The following is a 26,328-nucleotide window of genomic DNA, read 5'->3' as shown; positions in this document are numbered from 1 at the left end:
AAGAAAATAATTAGAGAAGAAATTAAGCCCTCACATGGTCGTCTTTTTCTGCAACTTTAAAATTGCAATTCAGATTGCAATTTATTTTAATTCTACTTTAATTCTTTAATTCTACTAACTTAAGGACTATACTGTAAATGGTAGAATATTATCCATGAAAAACATTGAAAATTTGTCCTTATTGGAAATGCATGACTTATGTATAATTTATTTAAATAAAATTACTCTTTGTTCCAAACCCTATCTTTGCATACAAGCAAATGACTAAAATAATGCATCTTATGTAAGCGTTTCACTCAAATATACTGCTGGGCCAAACATGTCATGTAAATATGATTCTTTGAGAGATAGTTTTAAAATGCATGTAAGTATGAAAAAGGAAAAACATAAAGCAGGATAACCGATACTACCCATAGTGGAACTATCTTATGGATTTGGGTGTAGTGTGTCTCTTGATGATTTTAAAACATTTGCATTATGTGTGGGTTGGAAAACAATATTAAAAAAATAACTTTATAGAACAGAATATAAGTATGAGTTTTGAAGTGATATTCATAACTGAGGGCAAAATAATTTTCAGGAAAAGAAAATATTTCCTTCTCTAAGAAGCTTATTTTTATAACCACACTACAGATGTTAGAAAATAAGCCATAAAACACAGTTAGATGAGGTCATTTTGTGACTCTTGAAGTTAATCGCAAGGTTTGCATAAGCTTTTTCTGCTCCTAGTCAAGTTCAGTTTTTACTGGAGTTCCCCAAAGCATTACTAAAACTCCTTACTCTCAGTTGAAATGTGGAAAAATTCACTTCTTTTTATGTATATAAAAACAAAAATATTCCAGTAATTGCTACAGACTAGGTATACTTGGAACTGTATCTCCTTCTCTATCTACTTTATTGAAGGACACAGCACTTACTTTAAATCTTGCTCGTTTTTGAGATAAGGAAAAACAACAACAACAACAAAACAGCAAAAATGTAACTGATCCAAATCCCTGCAATTTATAATGGAAACCATAGATTCCCTTTCCTCTCTCCAGAGGACTTTTCTAGTTCTTCTTGATAGGCTCATCTAAATAGGAATACCAATGGTATTCAGTTGTTTCATCTTTAAAATAAAAGAATTTATTTCTGGGATGCATGGGTGGCTCAGTGGGTTAAGTGTCTGACTTGATTTCAGCTCAGGTCATGATCTCATGGTGATGAGATCGAGTCCTGTATCAGGATCTATGCTAGGCTCTCCCTCTCTCTTCCCCTACCCGGCTTGTGCTCTCCCTGTCTCTCTCTCTCTCTCAAAAAAAAAAAATATTAAATAAAAAGAATTTATTTCTTAGATTTCCTCCACCCTACTTGTATGCAGGCAGTTTTTTTTATGAAGTGATCTCAGGGAAGAAGGATGATGGACAGGAGACTGTAAAACAAGGAGGGTGGTCTAGTACAAGGTCTCCTTGAGCTGCCTACTTTATGGAGAGCCAGTTATAAGGCACCTCAGGGTAGATGTGGAAAACATTCATCTGTCCGTTCCCATCCCCACTGGTCAACAGCTTCCCAGTGAGGTGTTAACCATCTCTACAACCACATACTAGGTTGTAGGAATCTGAGATGGCTGGAGTCTGGGGGGAAGGTGAAAAATGAATCAGGCTACTGTGTGAAGGTGTTGCCAGATGACACGTGTAAAAAGCAGCTGTCCAGCAGGTGGTGGCTGGTGTAAAAGATGAGCAGAGAGGGCCTTAGGGAGTGGCAAGGAGGTTATCTGGGGATGCCTCACACTTGACAAAATGAGAATCCCCTGAAGGACAGACTCCAACAGATGGTTGGGTCTTCCCCTGAGAGTTTCTGATTCAGTAGGGCTCGGATGGGGACAGGTGGCGCTAATAATGCTTTCTGGTCAAAAGATTGCACTTTGAGAACCACTGGATTGGGGTCTCCAAGGCCTTCCTGTTCTTGTAGGTTAGGATTGTAATAACTAAAAGAGTAAATTACATGGACAGAAGCAGGACATGGAAAAGAACAGAGACTACAGCAAAGTTCAGTGAAGCAATAAAGGAGATAAAAGTTAAAATGGTAGTTAGATGTGCTGGATAAATGAAATGGGGCAACTTAACGATAATTAAAACTAACATCTCTAACATCTAGGGGCTTTTTATCCCTTTTTCTTTTTGCAGTCACATCTCTTCTATTTTTGAGTCTAACCTAGTGCTTCAAATAGAAAACAAATGGGTAATGCACATATTTTAGATATTTTACATTTTGAGGTCACTGTCGGTTTTATGTGTTTCCGTTTGTATTAAAGAGTTATAATTAAAACATGTGGAAATATAAATTTTGAAACAAAATTAACAGTACTAAATCGCAGTATGATCAGGTGGCATCAAAATCTCCCATTTGAGTATCAAGCTGTATCACTTGAATGAAAAATTTAGAAGCTTAAGTCATTTATGGTGGTGTAATGTAAATTACAAGAAGAGAAATTATAGTCCACAGCCTTTGCTGGGTGTTGGACCTTAACAGCATGCATAATTCATAGAAAAGTACTGTAAAAGAATATGGAGTAACCTTCAAAGATAAATCAAGGAAACCCGGTTACTAATCTACACAGTAGTTTACCTGGAGGAAGGTAATATGAAGGAAAACAGTCCATCATCCCACCTAGCTTCATGCCATCCCTGATGAAAGTTACCCTGGGCTACATATTACACGTGGAATAGAAAATATTTACACCCGAATATCTGCCACTTGGAAAGAAATCAGCCAGACAACGATAAATGAATTTAGCAAAGCAGGTTTTAAATTAAGCAGATAAATTTCACTTTGATTGGGAAGTTCAGCCAGAGGGGAAAGAATTGGGGGAAGAAGCCATAGCTAGGAGCATCCAAGTCTGTTGTCCAGAGATGAGCACATAATCAGGCATTAGGACTGAAATTACCCACTCTATGAATTTCATCAATGAGCAGCTGAAAGGCACTCTAATTTTCTTGATAAACAGTGAATCTCCTGGTGGTGACGGAAGGCAATGCTCGAAAAACTCACGTGTCTAAGGAAGACTTTGGTTTGGATGTGTTTCTAACTTCATGTTACGTTCTGATGAAGTTTATAGACTTGAACGCGTTTACTTTGATACTTATAAAGTGTAGTCTAATAAAATACCCTTTACACTTACCTAATACCCAAGAAAATTTTTCATAAGTTCTCTTGATTTTTGCAAATATGAAATGTCAACTAATGTTAAGTTTTCAAATTTCAAGTTCTCTTATTTACAAATGAGTTTCTATCAGCCTTGGTAAATAAGGAGATTCCAGAAGATACGATGATTTGAGGGTCAGACATGAAGTTTACACTGTATCCCAAAGAAATGATCTCTTATAAGATACTCTTGAGCACAACACTTGGCTTGGCTTTGATTTGTATGAGAACACACCCATGGCCTGCTTTTGGTTACCTATGACACCTGGACAAAAGGAAGGACTGGATAGGGGAGATTCATAGCTATGCCCATCAGAATTCTCTTTGGCGATAAGGGGGAAAGTTAATTGGCAAGCGGACGTAGTCACCTGCTATTACATTCTGTAATGCTTCTTACCTATTTAGGATTCCATGACCTGGGGAGTGACGTGGGTAAGCCACACTCTGCATTTCCTTATCTGTTCCTCACTTAACCCACCATGGACTTCTGTCATAATAACCTATTTTAGTTCACAACAGAGCAGACTTCAAGTGCGAGTGTTTACTTGGGAGGTGATTCCAGGAACCTTTGATAGGGGTGTGAGAAGTGAGACAGGGAAAGAAAAGAATCCAATAGAGGTTGTGTTTATGGAGCAGTTTGCCACCAGGCTGTGGAGGCTGAATGATGTTGGTAAACACCGAGAATCCATGTCAGTCCTCAGATTTGTCTCCCCAAGGGACAGTGAAGATGGAATATTTATCCACCAACTTCGTTCCTCCCTTGCTTTTCTAGGACTTTTGTTGAGTCTTCCACGTGGGGCCAAAGAGCACTGGGACACCTTCAGCATGTACTGCAGTTATCAAGTGCCATGGGGAGACGAGCTGGGCACAGACTGAATTTACTGTCTGTGCCTGTTTCTGTGTTGGAAGGTTCCTTGAGAACTATTTACACATCCTTTACAAGTTGAGTTAAACAATGAAATTGTGGGGCCCTGCAAGCCACGCAACTCTGTCCAGTAATAGAGTACTCTGAAGTAGGCAAGTTTGTCCCAAGGGTAGGATTTGGGGACGAAGGTTGGATTTAAAGAATAATTTCACTCATTGATCCTCAAGTCTGGGTTTCTCTCCAGCCCATCTAAACTTCCACGAAATTGCAACGATTTGAATTCCATGGAGAAAAGTAGACAGCAGCAAAAGCCTTCGTGAATTTCCAGAGGACGCTCATTGTAGAAATTAGAGGTAGTGATTTGCGAAGTGATTTGTTCATTTTAATTGCATTGATTCCACTCTTGTCAATGGGGCAGACTTCCGGAAAATAAACCTCTTGAAAGAATTTAAGGGAGTGTGGATGAACATGGTTTCATGCACTTTATGAGTCAGGCTCTCTCTGGATACCCATCAATTAGAGGTGAAGACAATAAAAGGAAAAATTTGCCCCATCTGGTTCTACATAAAACTCCCCAAGAGCTTTGACAAAAAGTCTTCTCCGCAAAGAGAGGCCAGATCTCTGGGGAGGCATTTGTTTTTCAGGCTCGTTGAAATGCTTTTCTTTTTCAGGGATGTTATTTCAGTAGAGCCAGATGAGATGCGCTTGCTATTTTTACAAGTTTTAAAGGCTTAAGCAGGGCAAATATGTCTCTTCAAGCTGCCTTGTGCAATAAGCCTGATGCTAAGGCAGCTTTATGCCCCATAAAGAGTAACATTAGCCTCATGGAGCTACCGGCGATTTTTGATAATCTTGAGGATGATTCCTTAGTATCAGATTAGTGTAGGAAAGGCTTGTATTATTTTCCAATTTTAAAAGCTGCCTGTGTAAAATGAATTCTATTTTGACCAAAATACATTTTCTCTGTTTGACCAAGTTAAGCTTTGACAACCTATATTTTTACTGGGTATAGGAATTTAGGCTTTTGAAGAGAAAATTTTTTATTCGGTATATGGCTGTCTCTTACATTTCTGTATCCGACTATGACCGTTAATGTTATTGTGTCTGCTTCTTTAATGTTTGTTTATTTTTGAGAGAGAGTGTGAGCAGGGGAAGGGCAGAGAGAGAGGGGGACACAGAATCCGAAGCAGGCTCCAGGCTCTGAGCTGTCAGCACAGAGCCTGACGTGGGGCTTGAACCCAGAAACCACGAGATCGTGACCTGACTGAAGTCATCCACTTAACCAACTGAGCCACCTAGGCCCCCCTTGTGTCTCCTTCTTTACATGATACTCCCCACCTGAGAGATCGATTGCCATCTAAAATAAAGTACCTTAAAGATAGGTTTATTTCTTCATCCAAAATTCAAATTTCCACTACCAATGTTTTATTCTACTCACAAACTTACATTATTAGATTTTAAAAATATTTCAGGGCACCTGGGTGACTCAGTTAAGCATCCGACTTCGGCTCAGGTCATGATCTCGCGGTTTGTGAGTTCGAGCCTTGCTTCAGGCTCTGTGCTGAGAGTTCAGAGCCTGGAGTCTGCTTCTCTCTCCCTCTCTCTCTGCCCCTCCCCCACTCACGCTGTGTCTCTCCCTCTCTCAGAAATAAATAAAAGTGTAAAAAAATAAAAAATAAAAATATTTCTTTGTCCTAGAGTAGAGTAAAATCTCTGTGTCTTACTGATTTATTCTAACATCCTGTATGATTCCTGTTTTCCTTCTGTTTTCCAGTCATACATCTAGTTGCTTCCCAATTAACAGTACCAGCCCTATTTCTGGCTTTCTTGCTGCCCTAGCTTCTCCCACCTTTAATCTGTCCTACTTGTAGAAGCAAGATTTTTTAAAAATCTTTTTTCAGTTTATTTATTTTGAGAGAAAGAAAGAAAGCACATGGGGGTGGGGCAGAGAGAGGGAGAGCGAGTCCCAAGCAGTGCGGGGCTTGAACCCAAGAACCATGAGGTCAAGACCTAAGTGAAAGTCAGATGCTTAACCAGCTGAGCCACCCAGGTGCCCCTAGAAGCAAGATTTGTCAAAAAATTAAGTTTTGATTGTATAAAGCACTTTTGTGGGGGCAATAATTGTGAAATGACTTCCAATTGTGTCTTGAATTTCAGGTCCTTGAATGTGGTTCTCTTCCCTCCTTGTCATGATTATCTAAGTTTTCTCCCATCCTCTGCCATTCTCCCCTAGTCACATAAATCAAGACACGTACTTGTGCCTCTGTCTTTGGGCATCTTAGAGATAGTATTTGCAAATCGATATCCCTGTATTTGCCACCTCTGTCACACACAAGTGTACACACACACACACACACACATACACACACTTTTCCATTTTCTTCTTCCGAAAGCTACTCAAGATTTGACCCTTGGCAGCACTGAGTCTCAGACACCCTGGATTATAATGTCACTAATTTATTGCGCAGCTTGGGAAAGCCCTGACCTCGTGAGCCTCGCTCTTATTGCCATGAATGAACATCAAAGAAGTATTTTCTAAGGTGGATTCCCTAGCGAACCTTTTACAATTTGTGATACAGTAGGAAATCTTTTTTGATTAACTTTTTTTGATTAGGTATTAATCACAAGTCACACCATTTCAGAGATTGTTTAGCACCCAGCTGTTTACGTGCAGTTAATGTATGTCTTTGTCAGTTACCGCCACTAATAAATTACAAGCTAGTACGGTCATACGGTGGGCATTCAGGAACTGTGTAAGTCGTTAGCACACGTAAGAACTTTCCCACATAATTTGGTTGTGTCTCTAATACAGTTCTATGTGCTGAGAAATATAAGTATCCATGATTATTTTTTTCAATAATGCCTGACTGGGAAAGTATGAACTTGCATTTTTTAAATGTGCTTTTTTCACCCTTTTTTAACCTGTGTAACACCAAATGCCAAGTTGAAATTTCAACATTACCTCTGAATTGGAGCCCTTTGCTGACTTCTCTTAAGTTTATGTCCCCCGATGAGCTGAATGGTAACAGGTTGGGAGATAAGAGCTTCATTTCTCTGCCATATTTTACTTTAAAAAAACTCCACATTATATAGCAGTGCCCAATGTGATCATTAAATAAAACTGTAATTAAGGTGACATCAGCAGTTTTGGTAATTAGAGTCTTGCTGTAACTGTAAGAGTAAAAATAACATTCCCCAGCACCGAGATGGGGCAGCTGTGGGCTCCTGCTGATAATGTACCTTTGCAATTTAACATGACTAATCATAAGAACATTTCTTTGTAGGGGATTGTGTTAATCTTCAAAAGTTCTTCTATTTCTGTAGTTTCTAGGGGCCATATATTTTTGTTTGTCCAAGTGCTGCTGTTTCTCTCTTTGTATTTCTCAGTCCCCATACCAGTTGCCTAGTAGTCAGTGGAGTTTGATGGGGCTCATTCTTGTAGCTGTCTTGATAAGGTGCCAGTTCTGACTTTCTAAGTGAGTAAGGACTTAGGAAGAGGCAGGCAGCAGCCTACAGGGTGAATGGTGGGGGGTGGGGAGGAAGGCTGGGAGCATCTTGTCAACTCTTGTATTCTCAGTGGAGTATTCTGGGTGTTAGGGATTTTAAATGTGTTGTCCAGAGTAGATGAAGTACAAGGTTTGTGATGTTCCCAAATGTGACCACATATCAAAGTCCTCAGCAAAGAGCTATTCTTCCATTATTTTGAACCTGTCTAGGGACCGTTATCTTCAGCTCTATGCCATCCTCCTCATTTCCACATGCAAAGCCCATGCTCATTTTTTAAGAGATGGATACTCATTCTTCATGACCCTACTCATTCTCAAAAACCTTGAGAAAGATGCATCTTGGTGGATGGCGTTTCCATTATCCCATGAAACCAACAAGAAACATGGTGGCCCTCTTGATTACCACCCTTAATTCCTTCCTCATCCCCTTTATCTCTCACCTTTGATCTCTTGGGTAATCCTCCCTTGTATTCTTACTGCTGCTGCCACGGATTAAACAACCTAAACATTAGTCTGTCTTGGCCTGACCTGTTACCATGCACTTTCTAGCCCATTCTCCAGGCTGATACGAGGTCATTCTAACATGCCCATCTGCGATCATGTTCCTCCCCTGGCCTACACTGCATTTTGGCTCCATTTTACTTTGAGGATAGAATCCGATTCCGTTCCAGGACACGCAGAGCTTTTCCATAATGGAGCTTGCCTACTTCTCCAATCTTGCTTCTCACCATTCCACATCTTTATCCCTATGTTTTCAGTAGTATTAAACTATTTTCAGTGCAGAGTTAGCTCTTGAACGGTTCCTGAGTATAAGTGTCTTGATGCGCACATCCTTCCTTTCTTTACCTTGGTCTTGGTCTCACATGATTGTAGTCAAACCTCTGTTCGCAGTGAATTGGCTGCTGGTCCAGGCAAACAGTCAAGCATAACTATAGGGTATTGGTTGGACTTGATAAAAGTAGGGAAGAAAAAAGTTTTAAAAGTAAGGATCTGAAGAAATACACATGTCGTTAATATCATTGCATGAAAGAGAACAGATTACATATTTATGGCAGAACAATATGATACCATGTCCAAAGAAAGCAACTCTTTGGGAGTTAGGGAAGAGGGGAACAACAGTGGTTGGAATCAACCATGCAAGACACTCTTATGAAGTGGTGGATCAGAATAAAGATGAGAAAATGGCCTTTCATGTAAGGGAAACAGCACCAACTAATGCAGAAGAAAGGGAGCATAACGTGGGAGGGACAGAGAGGTTATGTATGGTACATATATCTACGCAGGAAGTCAGCAGCATCTATGGGAAGAAGATACTACACAATTTTTGAGTCTTACATAACTCAAATTTAGTTCTTTCTGCTAAATTACCTGTATGTTAATGATATAATCATCTTCTTAGATTTGCCACTTGGAGTCAATTTATTTTTCTTGTTCTTCTTCCCCTTCTGTGTACAATCAGCTGTTGGTGTTACATAGAATCATTCTCAAAGCTTACCCATCTTCAATCTCTAGTGAATTTTCAGCTATTTATTCTAAGCATCGTTACTCATTTTAGTGGGAAATGATATTTAGGTTAAAAGTCTGCATTCTGAGGGCTCCCCACTTCTTACCTGGATAATTATTTCCAGGGCTTTTCAATGGACATAACTAGGAATGTATTTCTTTCTTTTTCCAGAGAAAATCTATTATTATGTGCTCATACTTATATTTCTGATTTAAATGTACAATTATAGAGTTTTAATTCTTGGATTTAATACTTTTATATCTTTTACAATGAAATCTTTATTAAAATAATCCCTCATTTCCTTTATTCTACTGTGTGTGTGTGTGTGTGTGTGTGTGTGTGTGTGTGCGCATGCACGCACACACTTGTTTGTGTGTGTATATTATAGTTTCAGACTGGCATTATCTATATCATTGCAAGCAATATTACCTGACACAGTTTAAGAGTTCTCAACTTTGCTTCTGTTTTGAGGGTATTACCCACTAGTCAAATTGCTATGTTTTAAATTCACTTGAAGTAAATACTTCCTGAGTTGTTAAGCAATCACAGTAGTAGTTAGGTTTATCTATTTCACATTGCTTTGGACTCTTATGGATTAATTTACTTGCAAACAGTTTGATCCTGGTCAGTTTTGCTCTTAAGTTTTATTTTGTGGAACCATGGCAGCATTTAGTATAGAGCTAATTTTGTCTATTGAAGTCAGACCCCAAAATTAAACATTTTGCTAATGAATTCTATATTGCTAGATTCTCCTCTATAAGGGTGTTGTGCCATTTATCCTTCCTAGAAACAATGTATGGAAAGTGTCATTTATTCAAGTCTTGTAAACCAAGTAAATGGTCAACCTCTTTACAATAAAATAGGTGATAAATATATTGTTTGCAAACTGGCTGTGGTACATGGAGGGCAAGGAGAGCCTGAAGAAAGAGACCACTCCAGATTGTCAGGTGACAGGTTTTAATAAGCAAGGAAATCAGTCTACTTACAAGGCTTTTCTTGGGCAGCTACAAGAAGAGCAGATCTCCACATCTGCCTTTTGGAATCTTAAAAACTTATATAGAGACCTTAACTGGGTTCCATAATGTATACTGTCCATATGTTGTCAACAACAACTTATTTTCTAAAGGCTGTCTCCTTGAAACAAGTTTCCACTGTAGGTTTAGTGGATGGAATGTATATTCCAAGGACAGTGGAGGGGGTCAATGAAGCTCTGATTGCCTAGGTCCAGCTCTTGGGTCAACTGGCAGCCATGTCCTCTAGATTATTTCCTCAAACAAAATGATACCTCTGAGTATTTTTGTGTTGATTTTTTTTTGAGAGAGTGTGTACACATGCACATGTGAACAGGGGAGGGGCAAAGAGGCGGGGGGAGAGAGAGAATCCCAGGCAGGCTCTGTGCTGTCACGGCAGAGCCTGACACGGGTGTGAGATCATGACCTGAGCTGAAATCAAGAGTTTGATACTTAACTGGCTGAGCCACCCAGATGCCCCTCTGATTATTTTTTTAAATTTTTAAAATTACGTTTCTTTGTTTTTGAGAGGCAGAGAGAGACAGAGCATGAGTCAGGGAGGGGCAGAGAGAGAGGGAGACACAGAATCCAAAGCAGGCTCCAGACTCTCATCTGTCAACACAGAGCCCGATGCGGGGTCCGAACCCATGAACCATGAGATCATGACCTGAGTCGAAGTAGGATGCTCAACTGACTGAGCCACCCAGGTGCCCCCTGCCCCTGAGTATTTTTAATCTTTGTTTATCTTGTTGTGAGGAAGGTTGAGTATCTTTATTTTTTAAGTGAAGAGCAGTTTGCATTTATTTTTCTGTTAACTCCCTGTACATGGCTCTTGCCCATTTTTGTCTTTTCATGTTCTCCATTTTTAGGTGATCTTTTTATAGTAAAGATATAAATTGTAAATATTGTCCTAGTTTATCATTTGTATTTTTATTTGCTCTGGAATTTTCACTGCATATTTTTTTACATGGTCAAATTTATTGATCATATATTGTTTCTAGATTTTGAGTCATATTTAAGAAAAGCTTTCCCTAATACTAGTTTATAGAAATTTATCCATTCTTCTAAAATTTCATTTTACCTTTTCCCATACCACTAAGCAATGATCTAAATACCATTTTAAAAAAGAAATTTGTATTTCCTCCACTGCTTTGACATGAAGGCTTTACCATATACTGAATTTCCCTATTGGTTATCAACTTTTGCAATATCCTTTTTTATAATTTTGCAACATCAAAGTAGAACTAAAAACTTTTAAAAAGCAGCATTAAAACCATTCTAGTAAACAATAAATGTTATTCTGGTGATAACTGAGTTAAACCAAGAAATGGTTATATTGATAAAGTCTAACTTCTTAGTTCATGTAATATGACTAACGAACTTCAGGAAGATTAAAGTGATAAGAAGGTGAATAAATAATTTTCAAATCCTCTGTTGTGAAATGATGTTTATCACTCCCATGACTATGAAAAAATGTGGTCTTATTAAATATGGCTTTATGGAAATCTAATTCTTCAAGTGGTACAGATAAATTAGAATTTTATATATAAACAAGCAAAGAAACAAATATATCTTCAGCCTGAAATAAAATTTTTAAAGGTTCTAAAATATAAAATGTGCTTTTTTGAATTAAGCTTGCCACTAAAAATCTTTTATTTTTTAGGGATAGCTCATTATTGGATCCATTTTGCTGATCTTTGCTAGATAACTTTAAGCCATAGACTTGTGTAAGATATCGGATGTAGAAAGAACATTCTCAAATCTATTGCTCCTTGGCTGCCAGCCTCCACAGGGTTATAATCTGCTTACCTTGTGATTATGGCTTTAGTTGTCTTCTGACCTTCCTCAGGTAATGTAATCACTAAAGTTAGGAGTTCTGTATTTGCTTATTAAAACCCAAAACAAGATAACATTTTCACATGTCAACTTGTATTTTTAAAAAGTACCCAGTTTTGGTGTGTGTGTGCGTGCATGAGTGCGTGTGTGTGTGTTGGAGTCTAAGGAAATACACATTCTGACTTGATTTTGGGAGCAAAAATGTCTAGAACATTTCTAGAGGAACATTTGCTTATTTGTGCATGATTCTATTTACCATTGCTATTTGTCTAACCTCACCCCCCCCTCCCCCCTTACAATTTTGGATCAAATGCCATTTCCTCCAGGAAACTTACTGAAAACTACTTAACTCCACATCCAAACCATTCTTATTCATTCCCATCAGATCAATCACTTTGCTCCCTTGAAGTGCTCTCTTTTTGTGCCTTTGGCCTGGATTTGGCTCTTCGTTCCTTGAACATACAGATTGTATGCCTTTGTTTCTCATGCTCCATTCACAGTACCCGGAACAGAGGAGACACACAACTTGATTTTTCCCTTGCTTTATTGATGTTTTGTTTTGTTTTGTTTTGGCCTGTGGTAAAGTATCAAAACAGTGTGTCACTGATATGTAGTCGTTTCATTATTATGGTAAGTCATTTGGCACCTACTCCATTGAGACTTTTAAATAAATAATTATTTGATTTCTGTGTTATTGTTTGCCTTGTTTCACTGAAGGCGGACACTTGATGGCATCTTATACCCATGTCACCATGGTCAGCTCTAGTTGGTGCTCAAGATCTAGTTGGTGTATTATAAAATTGAGTGACACCCTAATCAGAATACGCTTTTGCTGAGATCTGTTATCCAGGTAAAACAATTAATGTATCATGAATATTTCAGAATAGTCACAGACCACACAAATTGCACAGTGAATAAGTATGCTGTGAAGTCGTAATGAATCTTTGTGTGATTGAAAGCCTGATGGAACACCAAAGGGCAAGCGATGCTGAGGAAAAAAGGCATAAATTGGAAAAACAAGTAAACTCATTTAAAACATTCCTAACCTAAAACAAGAAGGTAAGATGCAAATAATAATAATAATAATAATACATCACTGAAGATTATGGAAGGACTATAGTTGGCAGCAGTGACTGCCTGCTCAAAATACACTGAGGTTGTAAAACTTGCTTAGTCACCGTTAATCCAACTCTACAAATGATTATTAAGATTTATCTCTTTTCATCAGTGGCGCTTCCCCAGAGAAGATTTTTGAAACACCTGTTGACTTCATTTTGCTTCCTGGTACACTTTCAGCACTCACTGAGCATTTTCTCAATGAAATGTTTCCAGCAAGGCTGGCAGTTTTGTTTTAGAGGCAGGATTTAGAAGAAACAACTGTGCATTTGGCTTTGCTTGAAGGTCTGGGTCCAATTCCTAGCTCTTACATCCCTGTATGAAATCGTTCAAGACTACTTTGTCTGATCCCCATTGTACTAATTGGTAAAATGAAAATGAGAGTATCTGTCCTACCAGCACTAGAGAGCTGTCATAGGGCGCTCAAGTGATGACACATGAGAAAACAGTTGGTGTGGATACACGGGATGTGAGCCCCAAGCACAGGGGCATGATTGTTACCTACAGGCATTTCATTGCATGGCTATCACTAGCAAAATCAGTTGTCTTCCTTTGGTTTAGTGTTTTGTTTGTTTTAAATGTGGTACATATTCCAAAGGAGCAAAATTGTGAATTTTGTCCCTCTCAACTTCCAGTTCCAGCCCTAGAAGAAACTACTGTTAGCAATCTGCTATGTCTACTTCCTGACGTTTTCTATAGGTCATACAATCTGTGTGTGTGTGTGTGTGTGTGTGTGTGTAACAAAAGTAAAATCATTGGATGCTGGTTCATATGGACACCTATTTAAGATGCTACTTGCCATGCTTGGAACAAGTCATGAAATCCTAGGGTTCATCGACTTATTTTGCCTCATAATTTAGCCCTTTATGTTCTGTGTTCGGACTTGGTGACTCAAGAAGGAATGTAAAGGGAATGGGTTAGAATCTTGTTATCAGAGATTCGGGGTAAGTTCAAAGCAGAAAATTTTTTATAAATTCTCCAAAACATAGTTTTTAGAGGTGCATACTAACTATTGCAGAGTTAATTCATTAACCCTATATATACTTTTAGATTTGAGGGTTGGATTAAAAAACAAACAGCTGAAGTCAACCATACCATTCATATTGGATTTAATAAAAACAGTAAACCTGACTATTGTATTCTTGTTAAAGAGTCAGACTTACATAAAAGTTGGGCTTCCTACATATATGAAATCTGTACCTTATGGTTTATTCTTATTTTTTTAATGGGGTAGCAAAATTATTTACTTGTAGCCATTTTCGTGTCTCCCTTTCTTTTTTGGCAAACGCACAACACATTTCCCTGTGGAAACCATTTGTTTCCAGGTGTTTTCCTATCAAACGTTTAAGTAACAAGAACAGCTGGTCACAACTCCAGAGAGACATTAGGCAGAAAGCAGCAATCTCTGGAAACGAACAGAGTTTATAAGCAGGTTTTAAGCAGTTTTAATTTGATAGTAAAAGAACATTTGTAAAATTTGGTAGGTACTTTTATTTTTATATTTCTCTACCATATCACAATTTTAAATACAGGTTCGAGGGCGACCGTCGGTCTTATTTTGCAAAATATATGAACATCCTTATTCAGCATGTGAGGAAGGACCATGGCGTCTAAATCAAAATTCTTCGCCTCTCCCAAATGCAAAAGCAGTTCAGAGCAAGTCAGAAAAATTCCAGTTCTGCTCCATGAGTGCTGCTGTCATGTTTTCTGTGTAAGCAACTGGAAGTGTGGCTCTTTGCCTTTAGGTGACTAAAATATAAAAAGGTTCCTGGACCAATGTGAAATATATATATTTTTTGCTCCCTCAAATTTCATGTAGGAGAGGATTAAACATTTAAGATACTGCTGTTCCTCTACATAAAACATTTTAATGTGTTCAAAAGATAGAGAAGTCTAGAATCACAAGACTGGGGTTTAACGTGAGGAACTGCAGCTTTATGTTTTCACTCAATTGGGTTAATTTGGGGTGGTATTAGCGCTTGTTCTTTGTAAAGCTTTATACCCTGATTTATTTTGCTTCGGGTAGTAGGATCGCAGCAAATTGTCAGGGTCTTGGGCTGTCTGGGGATTTGAAAGCATAGAAGACGTCAAGACCTATTAGTTGTAATAAAATAGCACAGCTCTTTTAGAACCGCAGTCATTTCTAGTATAACACGTCAGTTCGAGATGACAGAGGGGTTGCGCAGGCTGCCCTCTCATCACGATGCTCATCAGAGGGAGCTGGTCCAGGGGAGGGTTCCAGGGTGTGAGGTGCTCCCCTCCTGAAAGCTCCTGTGCTCCTCTTGGAAGAGGGAGGGGCTGGGCACTGGGAAGGAGTGGGATGTCTTCACAGGTTAGGAAAGCAGTTATCTGGAAGACAGCATCATTTTAACCCATACGGACATAAAGGGCCAAACAAAGAACAATGGGCCAAAATTCCACAGATGCAAATTTGCACCCATGCAGGGAAGCATCATGGAAGAAATTACTCTCATTGTCCAGAAACGAAAGGGCTTCCTTGGGAGGAGTGGGGTGGGAGGGTGATTCAGTGAGTCCTGACTTTAGCCTTTTGACCACTGCCAAGTTACTCAGAGCCAGAGAGATGGTTTCCTGTGGACAGAAGAGGGGCAAAACGTCTGATTTTCTTCTTTCTCAGAATGCTTTGTAGGATCAGACTGTTCCTACGTGTCAGGAGATACAGGAATTCAAATTAGCTTAGGGGAAAAAAAAGGGAAAGAAAGAAAAGGCATGCTGAAGTCCCACAGTGCATAACAGATGGCATCAAACTGAAATTGATGTTGATAATCAATGTCAAAATATCTTAGGGTACTATTGACAGGAGGGATAGGGATGAAAGTTAATCCAAGAAGCTTAATGAAAAATGCACAACTGAGAGGATTGACAGAGGAAGTACAGAAAGTGGACCTGGAGGATATTTGAAAGCATAAGTTGAGCAATGTTTGACTTATTTCTAGACTCTGAAATATGTTTGTTAGTAAGTGTGAAGCAGAGAAATCAATAACAGACTCTGTTTATCCATGTTTGTTTTACTTTGTGTAGAAGGACCCCTGAAAGCCACTGATGGAACAGGTATTGACATGATCACGCCTCTACTAATTTTTAAGACTGCCTTGTAAACACAACAAGCTGGTGTCAGAAGGGTTCCTTTGTGAAAAATCTCTTTGTCACATGAGTGTGTTTTGAGAAACTGCCAAGGGAATGATCATGCATGTTGTGATATGCCGATACTCAGCTTTGGGACAGAACCGTATCCTCAGATTTATGGCCCCATCACATCCGTGAACCTCCTGTAAATAGATTCTGGCGGAGATCATTTTTTTAAAGGTGATAATGCCAAAATTAAAAAGGGAAACCTCTTTTGACCTCATACTGTCTGAAATAGACCTGAGATTGTTTTATCACCGGCACTGGATGCTTTTGTCTCCTCACTGAGGACCACCAGTGCCAGACAACCCAAGGCTCCTGTAAACTTACACAAAGGTTTATGGATTTGCATTATCTACTGGCAGTTACGCAGGTGTCAGAGGCTTTTATTTCACCCTGTGCTTTAATTATGTGTAACTTGTTCTGGCTGTATTTTCAAATTTGCTGAGAAGTTGCGCACAACGTACAAAACTCTTACACCCTTTACCTCTGTTCACGGATTGCTGACGGTTGATTTTGCTCCATTTGCAGTGTCTGTCTGTCTCTTGGTTGCTGTTTCTTTACTCTCTCTGTCTCTGTGGAAGTGAAACAGTCGTTGTCTACTGCTGTGTAACAAATCACCAAAACTACAGTGACTTAAAGCCACATGAAGTCCTTGTGTCCACGGCTGTGCAGGTCCGAAGACTGTTATGGCGTGGCTGGTCCTCTTCTTGAGTCCCGCAGAGCGAAATACCTGGGTCAGCTGGGCCTCCTGCCTTCCTGGGGTCTCTGAGGAAGAATCCACTCCCAAGATCATTCAGGCTTTGGTAGAACTTCATTTCTTGTACTTGTAGGACTGAGGTCCCATTTGTCACCCAGTGGCTGGAGGCTGCGGGCCTCTCTCCCAGCTCCTTAAGACCATCACATTCCTTCTTGCGTGGTCTCTCAGTCCTCAAACTAGCGACAGTATGTCCAGCCCTTCTCACCTTGTAGATCCCTCCAACATGCCCTTCTCCTACCTGCTGTGACAGCTGTTTGCTTTCAGAGACCCATGTGATGGCCACCCAGGTCATCTCCCTGATTTAAGGTCAACTCTGTCATCTGGCACCACACAGTCACTGTGCCATGTGAGATGAGAATGAAGTTGGGAAGGGTATCTCATCAGATCCACAGGATCCGGGGTTCAGGGTGTGGAATCGTAGGGGCCATTCTTAGAGTTCCGCTGGCCTCAGGAAGGGTCGAAGAAAACGAGGCTTTGTGCCTGGGGTCTTGAGAACACAGCTCTCTGTTGGCAGGTTGTTGGGGATCTGCTGTGAGGGTGTGTTTAGAAGTGTGTGGTTGACGGTTCAGTGATGGCCAGAACAGTTGACTGAGAATTTAGAAGAGCCAGGAGCTTTATCACAATCATCCCTTGAAGTAGGTATTATTCTGACTTAAAAGACAAAACTGAGAAAACCAAAGCATAGAGAGACCTTTGGAAAGACTTGGTGAATGTCACGCAGTGGGCAGGTGGCAAACCCAGGTATCAAACCAGGTCTGCCTGACTCGGGTCCAGGATCCTTCTGTTTAGAATCCCAGCCTCTATTTGCAGCCTGAGCCATTTTCTTGTTTTGGTAATTATACACTCCAGGCTTTTCCTGACCCTCTCCCTGGAAATTTTCTCAAAACTTGTCTATTTGGTATCAGATTTCTTTGAAGATTCACTTCTCTCTGAGGGATATGTTTGCTAAACAGAAAATCTCCTCCAGAAGTGCATGAATACCTATGGGAAGGGCTTTTGGGCCGCTTAGTGTAAGGAAGGCCTGGCTCTTAGGATGTCATCGTTCTCCTGGAACGGGCAAGTTCCCGGATTTGAACAGGTCCAAATCCCCTTGGGCGGAACACTTGCTTATGTAGTATCGAGTGGATTTAGTGCGTTTAAATGCTACTGCTTCTTTAAACAAGAGAAATATCAATATACAACATACTGTCTTAGCTTCCTCTGTTTTAAGAGCCCGGTTTCCAAGAGCATCTACCTTTTGCTCTTTTTGAAAGATTCAGTGTAGACCTTGTCATTTCTGTTTAGGGAAAATGGGCATGCACTGGAGTCAAAATGTCCACAATAGGCCAAAAGAAAAATATTAAATTCTGCCAAGAATAGCTACTAATTGGTTTCTCAGGCAGGGACCTTTTCCAGGGGGGAGATACACATTTGTTAATTGGAAACATACCAAAGACCTGGTTTTCTCCAGTGTATTTGCCGGTTCCCAGCATCAAGAAGAATTAGCGTGGGGTAATTCAGTTCTGTAGCGGATGATGAAGCGAATCGCTGTTACAGCATGTTCTGAATCCTTAGGGTCCCTCTGGAATTTAACTCTTGCGGGGAGAGGGCTTTTTTGGAGTGTGAAGAAATCTAGCCCATCTCTTACTCACTTTTATAAGAGACTCTGTGTACCATGGATGGCAGCACATGCTTCTGTAGGGGGACAGTGTAAAACCTGAGTGAGCAGGTATTATATTTACTTGATTGTGAGAAAGAACGCTACAAGAATAGTGTAACTTATATACACCTATTGGATAAGGATAAAGTTGTAGATAGATACAAATTCATACATATATGAGTTATATGTATATATACTTATGTGATCTTATGCATGTACATATAGAATTTTGCATATGTATATGTATAAATAATACACAAGGCACTTTTGTTTAAAATCTTTTATGTTACGTAGGAATGACTTTCAAATACATATGCTGAAATCTATTTAGAAAGCCATCAGTGCAAGCCAGGGAATCACAGTCTTAAGAGAACCCTAAATTTTATGATGTTCACAGTGTTGAATTACAGCCAACACTTTTCCCCAGTTTGAAAAACAAAATAGGATGCCCTTGTGAGATCCATTTTTATTTAGCTTGCTTTAAAAGTATTTCTTAAGATTTGACATTTTAATCCATGTGATCAAGATGGTCCATGGATACCTAATGTCCCTGAATGATTTGTTTTGACAAAAAAAAAATGCTAAATTTGATTGTATTTTTAGTTTAACTTGGTTTGTTTGTATATATTTTAACATTATCTAAACTCTCCTCATGTTTTCTGTTTTGGATTTTATAAAGTCATTTATTCAATTTTTTTTCCTGTGTAAGCCTGGAACTAATATAATACCATACGTTGATTATACTGGAATGAAAAATAAAATAATAATAAATAAATGAAAAACAAAACAAATGAATAAACAAACAAAAAGCAGAATCATACCTATGAAAAGAAGAATATATTTATCTTCATGAGCACTGAATAATGGATAGAAGTGTTGAATCATTATATTGTACACCTGGGGCTAATATAACACAGGATGTTAACTGTACTGGAATTAAAAACATAAATAAAAATAAAAATAAAATATAAAAAAATCATCCTATAGTTGAAGGCCTACAGAACTACCATTAGAGACATGTTTTGGAGCAGAAAGGTGGGTGTGGGAATGTGTTGGTGCCATGGCTGAGAGCATGGGCTTGTAAGATGGATCAGATCCAAAGTTTCTTCACTCTTTACAAACTACAGTAATTTGGGAAATTTCCCTTTCTCATTTTCCTCAAATGTAAAATGGAGGCAATAATAAAACCTCTCCTGGGTTTGGGCAGAATTAAGGGAAATAGCTCATGTATGTATGTGGCAGTGTCTCTAGGATTTGGCTTTGGTTGCTAACAACGACAAAATAAGCTTTAACTGATTTAAAGAGTCTAGGTATTTATTGACTCACATATCTGAAGTATTCAGAAGCAAATGGGATTCAGGTATGGTTTCACCAAGGATGACTTCATTCTTCTGTGGTCTACTTGTTTTTGACATCTTCTATGTACCAAAGGGTTAGGCTTTGTCTCCATGCCGAGTTCTTTCATGGACACAGGATAGTTATAATAAGGAATTGAGATCTCTTACTTGCTCATTCACCTCTAAGAGAAAGGAGGCACAGCTTCACTTCCACAATGCTTGAATAAAATTTTGGATGAACAATCCCTGTGCAAGTTCTGTAGCCAAGGGGGTATCATATGCTGATTAGCTTCTGCTGGGTTGGTGGCCATCTCTGAACCACTGTCAGATTTATGGAATTTCCGTGAACGGTTTAAACATCATGACTCTTCTGCAGATAGGGCTTCGGTCATACCCATTCAAATCATAAAGCTGTGAAGGAGTGAAAGAGAGGTGGAGTGGCTTTTGGAAGGCAACCGTAATGTTTTGTACCATATTTTATAAAGTCAGCTATGATTGTTAATATTTGATAATTATGGACAGTAATAGCAACGACAGTATTATTTGCTCACAGCACAGATTATTAGTATGTTTATATGCTAATACATGCATGCACCTTTACCGTATGCCCTGCACATTCCTGTAGGTCAGGGGGCAGTAAGGCACAGTCTTTGCCGAGTTGTCTATTTGACTTCTGGATTATTTTGTGTATTTTAGGTTTCTGTATTTACATCATAGCACGATCATTGGGGATAGTTATGTGGATTTTAGCTGGAATAGTGTTCTTTGCTGGAGGCAGTTACCTCTTTCACTCCACATACTATAATGTGGTTTTTTTCATGTTTATTTCATTTTGAGAAAGAGAGGGAGAAAGAAGGAGTGCAGAGGAGGGGCAGAGAGAGAGAGGGAGACAGAGAATCCTAAGCAGCCTCTGTGCCATCAGTGCAGAGCCTGATACTGGGCTGGATCCCATTAACCGTGAGCTCATGACCTGAGCTCAAGCCAAGAATCGGATGCCTAACCAACTGAGCCACCCAGACACCCCCACAGTGTGTGTGTGTGTGTGTGTGTGTGTGTGTGTGTGTGTGTGTGTTAAGGTGTAGAAATCTGCACAGTTGTTGTGATGGTTACTTACCTGTCTGTACTGGTAATCTTTTCCAGCTCTGATCTGCTCTGTTTGCAGGGATTCCACTCCTGTGATTTACCTTGCCTGGGCTCCCTTCCCCACTGGCCACCAGTTAAGGCCAGTCACTGGACGCGATACTTTGTACTTCTGTAGAGTCTTCAGCTGTAGTTTGCATGTCCTTTACAATCCCACCTCCTGCCTGGAGATTCTGGCCGTGGTTTTCCTACCTAGATTTGTCACGTGTAGTACCCCAGCTGCTACTTCTCAAATCCCCGGCTGGCCTCTGTTCCCCATTTGCCTCTTCAAATCTAACAATACTGTTGTTCTGGTGCCTCATAATAAATTCCCTCTATTGAATTACCTGGGGTGGGCTCCATGTTCCCTTGCCCCTGATTGATATAAATCATTGAACCTCAAAATCCTCAAATTCTAATCTTGCTAATGACTTTTTTCTAAGAATAAGTCCTGTTGTCTATAATGCTAATGTGATTTATTTTTCTAAAAATAAAGATTTCTTAGTAGAAAAAAAATGACAGGGGCTTTCTTTGAAACCTATAATTTCTACGTTGATTTAATTTCTTAACTTCAGAAAGGCATGTGTTGAGATGTATTAAAACCGATTATAAGGGCATTATTTGAAAAACACTATATTTCAACTCATTTTGGTTAAATTCCATTATTGGGTCATATCTGAAAGAAAATTGCAGACATCTGTTTTATTACAAGCTAACTATTGAGGTGGGAAACCGTATTCTTCTCATCAAAGCTTGGATAGTTTATTGAAACACACACACTCCTATTGAACAAAAAGCACTTTGGTAAACCACACAAAATACAAAACTTGACAGCCATCTGGAGCATTTGGGGAATCGATCCTTTTGACAGCTGGATTGTTTTTCAGATGACTGAGATTTTGCCCATTTGTCTTGGTGATGAATTGTTGGTCACACGAAGAGAAATTCATTGGGACCGGGTTAGGCCAAAATAAGTAATTAAGTGAACCAACTGGAAAGACAGTGGGGGACTCCCAGGCAGAAAATGCTCCTGGGTCTCTGGAGTGGGTGGGGGTTGGAACCCAGAAATGGGCTCCTGGCACGCTTGTCCCAAGGGCTTGCCTCCTTCTCTCTGTGCCCGAAGGCCTGCCCCGAGGGCAGAGATGCCGACTTGCCCAGCCAGGGCCACACACCCACGGTGCAAATACACACATCCGGGGAGCGTGCTCTCACAGTCCATTTCCTTCTCAGCAGGCGTGCAGGGGGCCGCCAGACTCCAAGCACGTCCACTGCACTGCATGTCTACCCAGTCTTGTTGTGAGACCATCTTAGCCTTTTCTTAGGATGGTAAATATTTCCGTAAGATAAACTCGTAAAAGTAATACATTGAATATAACTTAGTCAATTCTCAACGACCCAGTGATCTTCACTGAGTGGCAATGTCTGTCCTGATAACACATGACTTTAGATAGACGGCCGTGTGTGTGTGGGCGTGTGTGTGAGAGAGATTGTATTTACTTATTACAATTTTTGATGAGTTCTTCTTTCTTGCCAGATGTCACTTGTTGATTGGAATTTGCCCCTTCTAATTTGTTACTGCTGGATTTGTTTGGACTTAGAAAGCAAGTGACCTTTATTATAATTGCATATAAAAATAGAGTTAATTAAATTAAGTGAGAAAGCCTTTCTCCCCACTGAGAAAACCTAAGGGCATGCACGTTGTAATTTTACACCACTGACCATGTGTGAGAAGGGAAATCACTTGGCTAAGTAAGTTTGCTTAGTGTATGTGGAGTCACATTGCAGAGGCCCCAGAATTATTGCATTTTCACATGGATTTTCTTTAATTATGCTGCCATGGTCTCTATTTAATCAAACACATCATGTCTACAGTGGGCAGGATTAAGGCTTCCAGAGATACCCAAGTCCTAGTTCCCCAAATATGTTACCTTACATGGCAAAGAGCTCTACACATGGGACTCAGATGAAACCTCTTGAGGTCAGGAGATTACCCAGCATATTCAAGTGAGCTCAGTTGAATCATGTGAGCCCTGGAAAGCAGAGTTTCTCCACTGAGGGTTGGTCAGAGAGATACGATGGAAGATCGGGAGGAAGAGTGAGATGAGAGAGTGGACATGAGAAACTTTTTCTGGCTTTGAGGATGGAGGATGGGCCATGAGGCAAAAAGAGCAGGTGGCCTTGAGACCTGAGAATAGACCTCTGCTGGCAGCCAGCCAGTAAACGGGGCCCTCAGTCCTACAATTGTAAAGGATCGAATTCTGACAACAATCTGCATGAACAAGAAGACTGATCCTCTCTTAGAGCTTCCAGAAGGGAACACAGATCTGATGACACCTTGATTTCATCCCTGAGACTCATACCAGATTTCTGAACGACAGAACCGCAGTGTAACAAACCTGTGTTGTTTTAAGTCACTATACTTGTGGCAGTTCTTTGAGGCCCACAGCAAAAGATAACTAATCCAGTGCCCCAAAGTCTCTATTTTCTCTCAATACATTGCAAATTATTTCTTAAAATCACTGAAGTCCTCTTATTCCAACCAGCTTTTGGTAGATTGTGTTTTCCCAAAATGGCTGAAAAATGGTATTTTCCCAAACCACATGATCTTCCAGAACTTTGCTGTACTTCTGCAAGAAGGGAAAATCCCTATGGCCTTGAACCTTGATGGGACTTTGTGACTGCCTCCATGAATATAATTTGGCAGGAGTGATTATGCATGACCTTCAAGACTGGGTTAGGGATGGCCATGATGCTTCTGTTAGTTTTTTTTTGTTGTGACACTCCTCCCAGGAAGCTTTTGGCCATCATCTTAGAAGTCTGGCAACCCTGAGACTGCCATGTGGAAAGACCACGGGGAGCGACTACATAAAGACAGATAGAGATGCCCACCAAGCTGCAGACAGTCCTGCCTTCAGCTCTTTAAATTTTCCTAGCCCAGGCACCAGACAGAAGAAGCCTACTGTAGAACCCTAGTCATTTGCATATGGCCCTGAAAGGAACCCGAGCAGCAACTTTCTAGATGATTCCAGTCAATACCAGATTCATGAGCAACATCAATTGTTATTTTAATCCATTCTTTGGGGTGACTTGTTAGGTAATAATAACTGGAAAATCTATTTTGGGCTATGAATTTAAATTTTAATGTCTGCAAAAGTATGTGATTTTAGTACTAGATGTAAGAAAATCCACATGCCCATCATTTAGTCTGTATTTAAGACAACATTTGCCTTGCCAGTACTAACTGATTTTGTTCTTAGTTATCTTATATCATTTTACTCCTCATTTTCTTGAAACAGTAGAAGACATTTCCTGAATTTTCTCCTGCACTCTCTTGTGTCTTGACCACATGTGGTCTCTGAAGTCTACATGTCCTTAGAACTGGGCATGAGTTCAGTTTTTATAGGGAGCCACAGTTTTATTTTATGCTTCATCTCATTGATGAAGACCATTCATGCTTTATTTTTTGCTCAATGCCTGAGAGACTTGGAATTGGCTTTCCAAATCCATTACGAGGTGCTTGAAGTGAATTAGATGAATCTGTTTTCAATTTATATTGATTAAGGAGAAACAATGGAACAATATTTAAAACTTAACCCAAACTTTACTTATTCCTTTTCTTATTCCTTTATGTAATTCATAAGATACAGCTCGGAATACATTTTCGCAGTTTTGGAAAATCTCTTGCAGGTGTGTGGGACTCAGTCATTAATAACTTAACACTTCTGCTGTGTAATGTGAAAATGCAGTGTGTGATATGGTGAGAACATTAATAATCCTTTATTTTAATTGTGGTTTATTGTGATTTTTTGGGAATATTCCTGTATCCTTTTTTTTCAACCCGCAGTCTTATAAATCATACATGAGAAGACTGGGGATTGAGAATATTTTAATATCAGTGTGAAGCCGAATAATAAAAATTATACAACTGAAAGAGATACGAAGGAACACATAATCTGATCCTAACATTTTTAGATGTGGCATTGTTAATCCAGAGAAACCACATTAGCTGGTGGCAGAGCCAGAATTAGACAGTTCATTTATCTGAGTGTGGCCAGGGTGTTCTCTTGAGAGGCGTGTGAGGACTCTGGATGCACTGTATTAGGCTGCAGAACCCAGCCAGCAAAATTCTCTTCAAGATCATGTGTTTATTGGGTTCTCAAGAGAAGTTGTGACATAATTAGCTGTCTCCAAAAAGAGTGATCTTTTTAAATGAATCCCTGTTTTTGCTATTGCTAGTGTGGCTGGCTGCTATTTTTGGAATACTGTTTATTTTTCTACCTTTGGGTTTCCTAGTGCTTTTGGTCTTTTTGATCTTAATTTCTCACCCCCACCCTTGCCCTGTGGTCAGGAGTTAGGCAGCTACTGGCTCACTGCCTGAGGGAAGGGATGAATTGCAGAAGGTAGGGGGAATAGGAGACTGTCCCTGTCTTTTTACTTTGCAAATTCCCCACTCTCCTTTGCCATATGTCACAGTTAGGGAATCTCTAATTTTGGATCCATGATGATTGCAACCTCCCAAATCTCATGTCTCCTTTGAGCAAACAATATATTCTTGTATCAGGATATATGTATGTATATATATACAGACGTATTCATTCTAGGGATTGCTTTACATTACAAGGTTGCATCTCTCTGTGCTCCCTTCTCTGTTTTGTAATGGATTCCATTTTGAGAGTTGGTTTTCAACTGACCATAGTTGAGTTTATCTTCTATATTGCAGGTTTCATGTTAATGACTGTTATTTTATTCTTGGTTGCTTGTGCTCCTAGTATGGTTGTAGTCATTTTGGGGCTACTGTAACAAATTACCATAGATTAGGTGGGTAAGCAACAAACATTTATTTCTCATGGTTCTTGAGGCTTGGAAGTCCAATATCAAGGTGCTGGCAGGTCTGGTGTCTTGTGAAGGCCCACTTCCTGGTTGACCTTCTTGTATTCTAACATGATGGCGTGCAGAGAGAGAGGAAGCAAGCTTTCTCCTGTCTCTTCTTAACTAGTTGCATTATGAGAGCTGGAATGACCTTAATTACCTCCCAAAGGCCTCATCTTCAAATGCTATCACATTGGAAATTAGAGTTGCAATATATGAGTTTTGGATGGGGGTACGGGAGGACAAGCATTCAGTCCATAGCAAGTATCTTTAAAAAAAAAAGTACTTGGAGCTATTTTTAATACTTTGAACTATTTCAATACTTATTTTATTTTTTTACTATTATTTAAAAAATACAATTTATTGTCAAATTAGCTAACATACATTGTATACGGTGTACTCTTGGCTTTGGGAGTGGATTCCCATGATTCATTGCTTAC

This window comes from Prionailurus bengalensis, chromosome E2, assembly GCF_016509475.1.
Source record: "Prionailurus bengalensis isolate Pbe53 chromosome E2, Fcat_Pben_1.1_paternal_pri, whole genome shotgun sequence".
Classification (NCBI taxonomy): Eukaryota; Metazoa; Chordata; class Mammalia; order Carnivora; family Felidae; genus Prionailurus; species Prionailurus bengalensis.
The sequence above is the reverse complement of the archived record's forward strand: the minus strand, read 5'-3'. Positions refer to the sequence as shown.